Source organism: Orcinus orca, chromosome 7, assembly GCF_937001465.1.
Source record: "Orcinus orca chromosome 7, mOrcOrc1.1, whole genome shotgun sequence".
Classification (NCBI taxonomy): domain Eukaryota; kingdom Metazoa; phylum Chordata; class Mammalia; order Artiodactyla; family Delphinidae; genus Orcinus; species Orcinus orca.
The window spans coordinates 12,368,318-12,381,866 of record NC_064565.1 but is presented as its reverse complement, the minus strand read 5'-3'; positions in this window follow the sequence as shown (position 1 = coordinate 12,381,866).

Below are 13,549 nucleotides of genomic sequence, written 5' to 3'. Positions count from 1 at the left end.
ATTCATTCAATATTCATTGAACACATAAGTCAGAAGCCATTGTAAGTGATGAGGACACAGAAATAAAACAATCAGGCAAAAATTACTACCTTCAAGGAGCTTACATCCTAATATAATATACAGTGTCACAGTAATCATATATATGTGATTAATATTCACAGGATTCCAATTAAAATGTAAGTCTAGATCTCTGCAGACAAATTGCACAGAAGTGGAAACAGAACAGAAGTATGGAACCAGAGTGGGCAATTACTTATGCGATCTCTTCTTTTACAGGAACATCTTTAGGTATATTATTGGGTACATAATATTGTGATAGGTAAGTACAGATACTCTGATTTTGACTAAGTTACCAGTAAAAAGTGAAAGATTCAAAGTAGGACACCAGTCTGAATGCCTGTTGAGTCCTTATTTCACCTCATTCCTAGTGAAACTTAATGATCTACAACTAGGAAATTATGGCTTTTGGTTTAACATAGCCTAAACCTAAGACTTTGATCAAATTTTAACCTTCAAATATTAACTTATCCATTTATTATCATTTATGCCATTTCATCCTAACAATAATGCCCTGTAGTAGCTGAATTTGGTATCTTCACTTTTGGGATAAAGTAACTGAAATTCAAAAAAGTTAGGTCAGGTGCACAAGGTCACACTGCAAGAAGGAGATAAAACCAGAAGCACACCCAGCCCTTCCTGCTTCAAATCTTGTATTCTGGCCCATGCCATCAGATTCAGTGCTCTGTATAATGCTTTCAGATGCTATGGGGGAAGCAAGGATGCATAAACAATGGCCCTTGCCCTCTAGTAGTTTACAATCTAGTACGCAAACAAAGCACCAACACAAGTAATTGCAAGGCAGGAACTGTGTATTTTTTTAATATATAAAACACTTAAATCTAGATAACAAAAAAAAGAAAGAAAGAAAAGAACACAAATCTACAAAGTTCACATTACAAAAGAGGGCAGGCAAGAGCATACACTGTGTCTCAAGTGACTGTGATTGGCCACGAGGGCTACAGATGGTAACTCGTGGGCTTCTGAAGCCACCAAAATGTATTGCTGGTAGATAGAATGTCTAGTTCTCTTGTCAGAGTTGGAGCTGTCGCAAATACACCCAACCTGAAAGCAGAAGCTCTGGTCTCCCTCCTTTTCTCTGTTCTTCCAGAAAAGCCCTGTAACCTCTTTTCCACTCTGGTAAAGCCATCTTCTTCAAGACATTCTGTGGAATCATCTTCCCCCAAGAAGCTGGGCTTCCTGTGTCCTGCTGTGCTGGGGAAGGCTTCTCTCCCCACCAAGGCTCACTGCTGTCAGAATCAAAGCACCAGCACCAGACACAGCCCCTTGTTCACGAGGGCACAAGTAAATGTGTGCGAAGGTAACAACTTCCTACAAATCGTCAGAGAGACCAAGCAGCCTCTGGGCTCGGTGAGAAAATTTTCCATTGTGCTTTCTCAACCTCATCCTGAGAATAGGAATTAATTTTATTTTGACCATCTCAAGAGAAGTTTTGTTTTATCCCCTTCCATCTCCTAGAACGTCACAAAATAGCTTGGAGGGGAAATGTTTCTTCTGAGGAGGATATAAGTCATGGGATTCATTTTTTCACATTCTTATGAAATCCTCAGGGCCTCAGGGGTAAAACTAACAATTTGACTTTTGTCCTGCAAGGTCTGCTTTGGTCATGGAATTATAAAAATGTCAAATATTCTCACTAAATTTCAGTCTCTAAGGTATCTGTGCTTCAGGTCAAAAGCTAATGAATTGTGGAAGAGGGACTATACACCCTGGGGTTGATAGGAGGCAGGGATGATTTGGAATCCAGTAGAAGTTTGCATCACTGTGATACCCGGGTACAATGTTCACATCACCTGACTTTCTTCCCGTCTTCTACTGTTGATCTCAGAGAGGCAGCCATGAGCGGTGGCATGAAGCGAGGTCTTAATTCCTTGTCCAGGAATTGAACCTGGGTAGCTTAGATGAAAACCAGGAATCCTAGCCAACAGACAGGCAAGGGCAGAGGCTAGAAGCTATTTTTCCCTGGCTCTTGCCCCCAGTGAAAAATGCATTTCTCACAGAGGCAAAAACTGTAAAAACAGGTACAAAGTTTACTATTAGAGACACAGCACAACAACAAGTGGGAGATCACACAGAGAAACAGGTTGTTTAGTTAAGATAGAAGCAAGGCAGAGATGTACACGCAGAGAGAAATGGTGTGGGCGTCCCCCCTAATGAGGAGGAGTGCAGTAAAGAGGTGGTTAGGTCATTTATTTATTTATTTTTTAAACATAAGTTTTAAATTTTTTAAATTTAATTATTTCTTTTAATTTTGGCTGTGTTGTGTTTTCATTGCTGTGTGTGGGCTTCCTCTGGTTGCAGCGAGTGGGGGGTACTCTTCGTTGCAGCGTGCGGGCTTCTCATATTTAAATACTCGTGTTAAAATACATCCATGCATCTAGAATAGTTCTGCACATGCAGGCACTCACTCTTTATTTGTTGAATAAACAAATGAATAACTGTGGAAGAAAAGAATGAAACTTCCTGGATTCCACTTCCACTTAACATTCTGGACAGAAAAGGTGGGAGATAACATTGATGTAGGGAAAGGCTGAAGCTGGGCAGTTAATGTGAATGAGTAGAGTTGAGGTGAGGCAGTGAAGGGTGGTGGGGACAGGGGACGTGAGAGTAAGTGTGAGCTGTGTATGGAGGTGCTTTCTGACCTGGTCCATTGTTAGAGTTGAGGAAGTGTGCTCCCAGAGTTGCCAGCGCTGATGTCCCAAGAGAAGACACAAATCCAGGTTAAGGAAATTTTTCTGGATTTTAAAACCATAGTGTCCAATTGAGAGCTAAATCTAACCTCTGTACTCTCCATCGATGAATGATATAAACACTCTTTAAAAATCAGAAAACTCAGCAGAAAAAAAAATAGTGACCTGTAGTGAGACCAGGCTCATATGGAGATGGCAGGCAGCTTCTCATGAACAAGGTGCATAAGACCAGGTGCAATGTGGCCACGACCCTCTAATTATGAAGTAGGTCTTTCTGATGAGCACCCAGCATCCTGAAGCCATCTAAGAATACACCATGAGTCACCTCATTAGCATAACAAACACTCTAGTAACTTAAGAAATTCCAAGGGCATTTGAAGCTCTGTGCCAGGAACTGGGCGCAAAGATCAGATATATACTTTATCATACTACACTATGAGATGGAGAAATAACACCACTAAAAGGGGGAAAGAGCCCAGGGGAATTGGGAGCTTTCAAATCTGGGCATACAGGTGAAAACAGATATGGACCTTGACCAAGTTCAGTGGCTCTAGAGAATCAGTGTGGCGTAGTGGTTAAGAGCAGAGCTCCAAAGACAGATTCCAGCTCTCTGCCTCTCACCAGTTGTAAGATTTTAGATAAGATGACTTTCTAGGGACTTCCTTGACAGTCCAGTGGTAAGACTGCATGCTTCTACTGCAGGGGACAGGGGTTCGATCCCTGGTCTGGTCCGGGATCTCGCATACCACAGGGCGTGGCCAAAAAAAAACCACAACAAAAATATGACTTTCTAATCTCTCTGGGCTTATCTTCCAGTTGGTTTAATGGGGTTAACAATAGGCCTAGCCTCGAAGTCTTGTTATTAATATTTAACAAGACAGTCCAAGAAATGTGCTTAAAACAGTGTTTGGTGTAGGGTAAGATAGTAGTATATATCATTATCATTATCATAGTGGAGAAGGCAGACATGGAATATCTGGGAAATAATAATTACACAATTTCCTGTGTGATCCGGGAAAATAACTAAGTTGTATTACAGTTGTGTTTTTTAAATTATGGGTCAGACTCATTAGTGAGTCATAAAATCAGTATAGTGAGTTGCCAGCAGCATTTTTGAAAAGTGCCAAAGAATGAATAGACAACAGCAGAGAGCATTGCTTCCTAAAATATCTGTTTTCATCATGTGTGTGCATGTGTTTATATATAATATAGTAAGTTACCATGAAAACACATTTCTTCTTCTGAGGTGTTATTTCAATTTACTGAACTATGAGCTCTTTGAAGGCAGGATGACACTTCAATCATCTTTCAGTTCCTAGAAAATCAAGCATAGGACTAAGTGCAACACAGACATCAGTAAATCTGCTTTCAGTAAAAAGAGACTGATGGGTAGATAAATATAAGTGAATTATAGATGTCTTCCTTGAGTGCGGGATATAAACCAATGCTTTTTCAGTGTACTAAGTGGAGACAGAAAACAGATAAGTCCTGGACACCATCTTCTAGGCCTGTATGTGTAAACAAAACATGAAAACCATGAGAATATGATGCAAGAGAATATGTTTTAGTTTATTCAACAAATATCAGATGAGTACCTCCTACATAACTAGCACTATTCTAGGAATAGAGGGCAGGTACTGAGCAAAGAACCTGTTCTGATGTAACATAAGTCCTGATGAAGCTATAAAATAAACAATCAGATGTATAATATATAACATCAGGAGTGATACATGTCATGGGGGAAAACAAGCAGGGGAAGGGGAAGAGTGGTGAGGTCAGGGAAGACCTCTCAGGGGCTGGTGTTTGAGCACAGACCCAATTGAAATAAAGTGTTGATCCACACAGCTATCCTGGGGAAAGTGTTACAAGCAAAAGACATAAAAGAACAAATGTCTGGAGATGGGCTCATTTCAGACACTTGAGGAAGAGCAAGGAGGGTGCTGTGGTTGGAGATGAGAGAATGAAGATTGTGTATGTGTGTGTGTGTGTGTGTGTGTGTGTGTGTGTGTGTGTGCATTCAGCTCCCAAAGTGTTGTGCATGATGAGCTAGGCTTTTTACCAAACAAAACTTGGGTCTGCTCACCCACACACAGTAAATCCAATCTACTGACGCTGGGTTGTGGTGAAGGAAAGCACAGCATTGATTGCAGGGCACCAAGCAAGGAGAATGGGCAGCTCATGCTCAAAAGACCAAAACTTCCTGATGGTTTTCAGGGAAGGACTTTTAAAGGCCATGTGAGGGAGGGGCTGCAGGGTGCATGATCAGCTCGTGCACAATTCTTGGATTGGTTGGCATCAAGGTGAAGTTTAAAGCATCATCAACTTTCTGGTTTCAATCAGTCTAGGGTCTATGTTCTTGTGGTCAGCAGTTTTCATCTGGTGGGGGTCACTTCCTATGAAAACAACTTAGGAATGTGTGTCAGGCCTTCATCTATATCTTTCAGGGAACTGGGAGTTTGGTGACTCTGCTATGTGGTGGATTTATAGGCTAAATTGTTACCAGTTTCCCAGCCTAACTATTCTTTGTTTCTACATCTTCCCATTCCTGATCATTAACCCCTGAGTCAGCCTTTTGAGACTCAAGGGAGGCGTGGGAGACTAAGCAAAAGTCTTTTACTTCAGAGGACAGGAACATGGGCTTATATACAGTTTCAGACAAAGAGGACAAAGAAGACCTTGGCAAGAAAGGAAATGTGTGCAATGAGCAACTGTTGTGTACTAATGACATGTATCCCCTCATTGAACACTCACAGCAGCCACCAGAACAACAATAATAGCTAATAATGTATTGATCACTGCCTTCAGCACTTGTGTGTACAGACTCCTTCATAAGAAGCCTGTGATGTTTCAGATAGGAGGAAACAGGCTGAGAGATTCCAAGTAATTTTCCAAATGAGTTAAGCTAGCACGGGCAGACTTGGTTTTTCCAATGATCACTGTGTGATCTCACATTCCCATTGGCCCACCACACTGACTCTCTATTGATGAAACTTGGAGGGATAGTTCAGATTGTGTCAGACGTGGATAGATCTAGGAGGAGAGAGCAGGGCTGAAAAGAAGGGCCAATTCAGGTAAGTAGCTTAGTCTAAAGTGAGGTGGGTGGATGGAGGTCCTAATATAGGGACTGCAGAGCCATGATAAGACACAGGACCAATTTCAGGTGGGTCCACAGGCAAGTCAGCTCCCTCCCTCTCTTTGTCAGATGCCAGCTACCAGCACAGTAGGAAAGGCACCTGCCTGAACTGTCATGGCCCAGAGGGGATTCACAAGCAGTGCACTTGCCCTCAAACAAAGCTGACAACTTTTTGGTCAGGAGGAGGGATAAAGCTTAGGAATGGATCTGAAGGACCCAGAGTACTGGACTACAGTGGTTGCCATAGAGACAGTAGGAGAGGGCCAATTTGTTTTCTTCCCCTCCAGGCTGTCCTTTCTGAGCAGAATGCTGTGTGAGGACAACCTCTCAAGGGTAATTTCCATCACGTTCCCAGGCTGCCTCCCAGGTAACCTCGCACCAATGTCTGCTCTGGAGCCTGCGCCTGGCAGGTGAGAGAATGTCCCACCTGCAGTGGATGGAAGGTGCTCCTGCCCTGTGTGCCTGCCAATGCAGGGAAGGACCTCCCCGCCTCACCCAATGCATCCAAAAGGATGCAGAGGACCAAGAGAAGAACAACGTGTGTGCCAGAAGCCTGAGCACCACTGAAATGATGTCCTGTGGAAGATGTTCATAGAGTGGGTAATCAAAAATTTAATCTTCCACAAAAATACCTGTGGCCTTTGCCCTCGCTACTGGGAAGTGATTTCCAGGCCCTTGGGATATGCCTGGTAGTGGTGTCTTTGTTTGCCTGGTGCCCTTGGGTCACACTGGATAGCCTAAGAATGTGATTTAGGGGCTTCCCTCGTGGTGCAGTGGTTGAGAGTCCGTCTGCCAATGCAGGGGACGCGGGTTTGTGCCCCGGTCCGGGAAGATCCCGCATGCCGCGGAGCGGCTAGGCCCGTGAGCCATGACCACTGAGCCTGCGCGTCCGGAGCCTGTGCTCCACAACGTGAGAGGCCACAACAGTGAGAGGCCCGCATACCGCAAAAAAATAAAAAAATGATAAAAAAAAAAAAAAGAATGTGATTTAGAGTGGGGCTGGCCACACCTGATAGTAACAATGTGATTTGAGGTGGAGGCTTTTGGTCATGGAATATCAGTCAGCCTCTGGAGGGGCTAGAGACTGAAGTCATTAGGGCAATCAACCAACCATGCCCACTTGATGGAGCCTTAATAGAGATTCTGGACACCAAGGCTCAGGTGAGCTTCCCTGATTAGCAGTATTCCATGTGCATTGTCACATGGGGTAGTGCCAGGAGGGAAATGTCATCTTGACTCCTCGGGGAGGACGACTGAAAACTCCACATTTCATACCCTTGTAGTCTCTGCCCTACATGCTTATTTCCTTGGCTGCTTCTCATCAGCAAGGACCAGAATCCAGAAACCATCCACCACTCTTCCCTTACTCTCTCTGGTTTTTTCAAACAAGCCAAGCTCACTCTTGACTTCCAAACTCCAACTTTGCTTCTCCCTTCCTGGAAAGCACTACCTCATTCCTCCCTATGGCTGGGTCCTTCCCATCATGTAAGCCTCTGCTCAAACGTCCTCTTCTTCCAGAGGGTCTTCCCTGACCTCATCTAACTTAGCCCTCCACCCCAGACACTTCCTACCACATCTCCCTGTGTTACTTTCTTCATTGCAATTATCACCAGCTGAAATTCTCTTGATCACATCTTGATTCATGGGTTTAGTGTCCATCTTTCCACCCGGAATTAAGCTCTGGAAGAGCAGGTACAGGAAGACCTTGTCCATAGCTATATTGCTAGAGCTAATATTAGTACCTGCCATGTAGTACAATGAGTATTTGCTGACTCAATGAATTTCTTCCTTTCATGGGAGAGAAAATCAAAGACTAGAACAGAGCAGGGGCCCACCAGACAGCACACATCTCTACTCAGGCAGAGGCTAAGACGAGCATATGTCAACTAAAACATTTCCCTGGTGTGTCCAAGTTTCCTTGCCTTTTAAACAGACTTGAATTTTGTTTTAATTCAATGAGATGAATGTAAAGTTGTTCCAGACAACATTTAAACTTTGGATTCATGCTGAATACTCTTACTGTGAAACCAGTAAGAGTTGATGGTGGTGGTAGTTTGGTTTGTTTTTGTTTTTTGGTCTTTGTTTTTGTGGGAGGGAACTTATCTGTTTGGTTGATCATGCTTGTTTTTGGTTTGCTTGTGTTTTTGTGATGAAGTGGAAAAGAAATGCATGGTCAGAAGAGAAAGGTGTCAAAAGAAACCTTCAGCATGTAGGTGGAGGGAGATGAAGGGGGTAGGTTGGTGATGTGTCTGGAACAAGCCTGTTTTCCAGGAGAAGTGCCTGCCCTGCGAATCCCCTTGCAGGTCTCTTTCCTTAGTGTGACCACAGGGATGATCAAAGAAGACAATGTGAATAAACCCCTGGCACAGGGTGGGGCTCCACAGGGCTGGACCTCCCTGGATCTGATCCCAGCAAGTGAGTCCAGAATTCAAATGCTGAAGCTTCCCTTGATTGGGCAGGATTTTTGCACCTGTAATTTTTTGCAGAGTGGAGAAGAAGGCATTTGACAGTGAGAAATGTGTCCCCTTTATGTACATTCCAAGAGCAGCAAACTAGCTTCTCTGGAGAGGAGGGTCCTTTCTGCTGCACCTCAGCCTGACAGAGACTCAAGATGACTTTCACCTCTACCTTGGCAGACACATCATGAACAGAAGGTCAGGTCAAACTTTGGAGATGTACATATGTGATACACACACACACACACACACACACACACACATACACACACACATTCTGTTGTTGGGAGTTTTTTCTCTTTTTTCTTTTTATTAAACTGTCACTTTATAAGGCAAAAGACAATGAGCGAGAGCCCCAAATTCCAACCCAACAAGGAATAAAAGTTCAAGGTCAACACAGACCACAGGAATGGCTTTTGGGCATGTCCTTCCCAACCCATTCTAGTCACTGTGATCACCTCCCCCTAATCCTGTCTTCCTTTCTTTAAAATAGTCTTATTTTGTTGGGTATCCACATCTCTCTCATTTTTTTCCCCTCAAAAACAATTTTCCCCTCAAAAACAAAAAAACAAGGCAGAACATGTGACTTCTCAACAAATCTCACCTCCCAGCCACAATTACTGGTTCAGGAGTGGCCACCCAATCCAAACTGGGTACTAGAACTGGGAAAATGTTACCTAGTGGCTTCTGGGGGAAAATGTGTCCTTTCTCTTCCAGGAGCTTTCCAAGGAGACACGTCATCTCTCTCATGGATCTGGATGCCTGTAGGTCTTGGGAGCTGCTGGCAACCAATTTGCAACCACCAGGGGGAGCGAGGAGAAGACAGAGCAGAAGGAAAGAAAGAAGTCAGGTCCAGCTAACATCACTGAGCTGTGAATCACCCAACCCTGGGCCTCACAGCCCTGCAGAAACTTCGCATGAATCAATTTCCATTTATGTTAATAGAGTTGGCTTGTCTATTTTTTGCAGCCAAGTGCATCTGCATTCTACCTAATGCAACCACCTGGCTCCTGGATGCATTAAACTATTAGCTTGGCATCTTTCATTCATTCATTAATCCATTCATTCATCTGACAAACAGATCACCTACTTTGCCTCAGTGACTTAGTGGGAATAGAGTCCCCAGTAATACATGGAGCCTAGTCTTTAAGCTCACAGTCTAGGGATAAATACAGAAAATTCTTATTAAAATAAAAAAGGATTCAGGATAGTGAGATAAGTGCCATAAGGGAGGTGATATAAGATACAGAGTGGGACACAAGGAATAGTAATCAACTGTACCTTAGTTGGGGGAAGAAATAGTCATACGGGTCTTGAACACAGAGAAGACATCCTCCCCAGGAAGAAGGAGGGCAATGGTGCATCAGGTGGAAAAATTAGCATATTTAAGAACTCAGAGGTGTGAAATTGCAATAAATAGCTCAAGGAACTATGGGCAGTTTGGTATGATTGGGGTGTATGGACATGAAAGAGAAACGTTGGGAGACAAAATTGAATGGCTAAGGAGGGGTGGATTTGGAGGGCTTTGCACACCACCGTTAGGGAGACAATGAAGGGCTCTAACAGTAGTTTTCCATTCTTAAGATTTTACCAAAGTCATCCTTCCTCCAGAAAGCCCTCCATGATTTTATGCACATTTTTCAATAAGCCCTGAAATGCATTCTATTGAATTTAGTGACACACAATGCTAAGGCGTGGTCCTGAGATACTCGATTCAGGAAAGTCAGGGACTAATAGACACTGGTCTGCTTTTCCCTCTGGAGTAAGTGGGTGCTCCGTTAAGATTGGTCAGACTCCATGAAGGACCTCTAGTGACCCCAAACTTATCCAAAGGCATTTGCCTTTGAAATAAATTAAGGAGACTTCTTCATTATTATCATGAGGGTTATTTGTGATGTAATTCCAAGGAGACTTTGGCAAGAAGGAAGCATTTACTTGTTTTGATGTGTTCAATTTTGCATTCATTTTATATGACACTAGTGTTGCCCACCTTAGAGTTTAGTACTGGACAAATTGCTAAATAATTAAGATTTTTATTATTCTCTTTGACAATTTCTTGATTCTTTTTCTCAGGACTCATGAGAGGTTAGCAAGCCCCATAAAAATGTGTGTGCCCTCCACTGCAGCCAGGCTGGTCCTCCAAAGGACCCCTGAACACTCAAACCCCATTTCTGATACAGTGCCTTTGCTCAAGCTGTTTTGTTTGCCAGGAATGTCCTGTTTTCTGTTTTCTCCTATGTTGTTGTTGTTGTTTTTAACACCTTTATTAGAGTATAATTGCTTTAAAATGGTGTGTTACTTTCTGCTTTATGACAAAGTGAATCAGCTCTACACATACATATATCCCCATATCTGCTCCCTCTTGCATCTCCCTCCCACCCTCCCTATCCCACCCCTCTAGGTGGTCACAGAGCACCGAACTGATCTCCCTGTGCTATGCAGCTTCAAGGTCCATCTCTTTCCTGAGATCAGATTGTAAAAAACACTAGGCTGGCAGTGAGAAGACCTAGTTGTGTGAGATATGCAGAGTCACTTGAGATATTTGAGCATGTTTCTCCAATTGTAAAATGAGAGCTTTCAACAGGTCGATTCAATATACAGGTATTAAGCAATTAGCTTATAAATAAGATTTTAATAGGTGCTGACATACAGAGATATTATCTCTTTTGGGGAGAATTAGCAAACTGGATGGGGAAAGACAAATAGAGATGTATATAGAAATAATTACAACAGGAAAATACTCTTATACAATATGGGAGATTGTGTCAATGATTTCCAAAAATCCACCAAGCAGATATTCCGTATTTCTGTGCTCTCATAGGGTTGTTTTGGGGTTTTTTTTTAACATTTTATACTTAGTTCATCATACTGTTTAGATGGGTTAAACTTCTTTCCTCAACAACTAAACTATAAATAGATCTTTCAAAGAAATACATTTGCAATATGTTGTAGAGCTGACAAAGAGATTTCATTTGTGATAGCTAAATAAATCATCACATTAAATCAGTGAGCTAAATTAATCTTCTTTTACTGAGGAAGGAACTCTGAGAAATAAAGCATCTTCTTATCCAATGTCATACAGGTAAGTGGAAGAGCCACTGTCTAAGGTCCACTGGTTTTCCTTCTGTGCCATGATGCTTAGTCCTCATGCCCTTAAGCCAGGGTTCGCTCTCTCTTTCTCCCTCTCTCTCTCTCACTCACACAACACACACATCTCTGCTTTACAGTTTTGTTAAGAAGCAACATTATGGAGAAGTACAAGCCTATCCGTCTCGCCTCCCTTTTCTACACTACTCTTACCCAGAATGCCGCTGCTTCTTTCACTTTGTCTGCCTCATCAGAACAGGCCTTCCGCTCCTCTCTATAGCTAACCCCTTGTCAAACATCTGAGCAATGCACTCCATCTCCTCCCACCCATATCAAGACTTTTCTCTCTTAATTCTTCCTTCTCAGTGGCTCTTCCTCTCCTCTCACTGAAAAATGTTCAGATGCCCATTCATCCAAACTCAACATGAAGTGACCACTCTGCACCAAGCCTTGAACTGAGTATTGGGGCAACAAAGGTGAGACATGGTTTTGTCCTCAAAGAGCTTATCATCACGTCTTGGGAGTCAGGAAAGAACACAGAATCAATTCACTCAAGGAAACTCTTGTTCTTACTAAATGTTGAGTGTAGACCAAGGGAAGATTGTAACGTAACAAACTGAAAACTGTGACAATCCTGGCCAAACACCCAACCACACACTCAAAACTGGTCCACTTGCTGCTTTCTATAAATGTCCCAGTGATGGTTTTTCCCCAAGCCTGACTGCATGGTGTTCTCTACACCTTAAATTGCTGGAAGAAGGGGGTGCCTTCTTCAAAGATCTTAGGCTCATCATCCCATCCTGTTCCCCAAAGTACCCGACCTTCCTTATAATTATATAAGCATGTTTTATACCACCTACGTCTTGCAAAGGGGATCAAGTTTCAGGGTTTGGCCCACATTCCTTTGCTTAGTCTCACATGTTTTTGAAGACAAAGGGTTCCCTGTCCATGAACAAGAAAGAGGACAATGCCCCCCTTTTTTTTCCCTTTTTTTAAAGTTATTTTTAGCATTCAGGATTTCTTTTTTAAGTGTTATTTATTTATTCATTTATCCCTTTTCGGCTGTGTTGGGTCCTCATCTCTGTGAGAGGACCCTCTCCAGTTGCGGCACGCGGGCCTCTCACTGTCGCGGCCTCTCCTGTTGAGGAGCACAGGCTCCAGACGCGCAGGCTCAGTAGTTGTGGCTCACGGGCCTAGTTGCTCCGCGGCATGTGGGATCCTCCCGGACCAGGGCTCGAACCCATGTCCCCTGCATTGGCAGGCAGACTCTCAACCACTGTGCCACCAGGGAAGCCCAATTCTCCCTTTTTAATTTACTGTCCTGCCAACCTGCTCCCCACCTTCTTCAATGAAAAATCTTTGATGGACTCATCCCCTTTGCATTGTAATTTGTGATGTAAAAACTCCAAGGTATAAGCAGTAATTACTTTGTAATTATTAAGTACTTAGAGACACCAGAGTATAATTCATGTGGGGATAGGGTCATTCACTTATTAGTAGAACTGAGCTGCCTTTTTAAGAATAATAGACCCACCACTGTGGTTTGATGCATTGAGAGTTTTTCCTGCTCAACCAAAGTCCTTGTGGCATAAGATTAGATACACCAACAACAGCTATTTTAATTATAGGTTGTCTTCTGACCAGACTAGTGGATGGCCAACGATTTCACCTCATATATAACATCTACAGCTATGATAAAGGCTAAAAGAATAGGTGGTGTACCACAGAAGCATATAATAGGAGGCCTGAATTATTCTAGGGAAGGGAAAGGAAGTGAGAGAAAACAGTTCAAGCTGAAAACTGTCAAATAATGGGAATTAGCCTGAGAAGGGAGAAGGGGGCTTTCACACAGAGGGAAAGCATGGTCAAAGCCCTGGGGGAGGAAAAAACATGGCACTCCAGGAACTTCCAGACAGCCTGTGGGACCAGAATGAAGTGAGCCAGAAGGCAGTGGTGAGCTCAGAGGCTGAAGCCAGGTCAGGGTAAGGGTTAGGGTCAGGGTTAGGCAGGAGCCAGGTGAATTCCTTAGCAGCCAAGCTATGGATATTGGACCTGACCTTTAAGAAATAGAAAGTCATTTAAGGAGTTTGGGCTGAGGGTACTAT